The sequence below is a fragment of the Morus notabilis genome, unplaced genomic scaffold (assembly GCF_000414095.1).
Source record: "Morus notabilis unplaced genomic scaffold, ASM41409v2 C11271623, whole genome shotgun sequence".
NCBI lineage: Eukaryota > Viridiplantae > Streptophyta > Magnoliopsida > Rosales > Moraceae > Morus > Morus notabilis.
In genome coordinates, this window is record NW_010383976.1 from 1 (window position 1) to 643 (window position 643).

At 35.6% G+C, this 643-nt stretch overlaps 1 long non-coding RNA gene across 1 annotated transcript; it reads right to left on the reverse strand.

Moving 5' to 3' along the window:
* Window positions 1-10: 10 nt before the first annotated feature.
* LOC112094811 lies at window positions 11-643 on the reverse strand. The gene is made up of 4 exons (XR_002903687.1): window positions 593-643; window positions 418-490; window positions 168-215; window positions 11-69 (listed from the first exon to the last, which is right to left on the reverse strand). It is a non-coding gene; the product is annotated as an uncharacterized LOC112094811 (long non-coding RNA).

Below are 643 nucleotides of genomic sequence, written 5' to 3' on the forward strand. Positions count from 1 at the left end.
AAAAAAAAAAATAGAACTCACAATTTGCAGCTTGACAGTCTTCCCATCCAACTCCACAGTTCTGATTTTCTGATAAATTTTGGACAGAATTAAGTCACTTTTTGAGCCACACTATAAAGGAACAAAATTTGAAAACACAAATGAAATGTGGAAAGAAATAAACTCACGAAATCCACTCCAATGGTGCTTATGTAGCTGTCCACATAAGAATCGTCCTAAAAGCCAAAATTGAAAAAGAAAATGCCGTTAGCTCTATTCAAGCGAAATAACCCCAAAAAACCTAACTTTATAGTTTTCCAATATTTGGGGCACACATTGTCGCCATTGTCAGACGAAACCAAGGAGAAATCAATAAGAGAAATAACAAATAATAATAAAGAAGAAAGAAAATGCCGAAATTGAGAGAAGTAAACTGACGGCGAATCGGAGAAGCAGGCACGATTTCCCCACCGACGAGTCTCCGATTAGGAGAAGCTTGAAGAGATAATCGCTGAAAACATAGACAAAATCACCCAAAAAAACAAAAGAAATTAGAGACGTGGTGAGAAAAGGAAAGAAAATTGATGTTTTGGGAGAGGGAAAATTTGATTACTATTCGGTGCTCATGATTGAGAATAGAAGGGAAGAGAAATAGTTTTTTTTT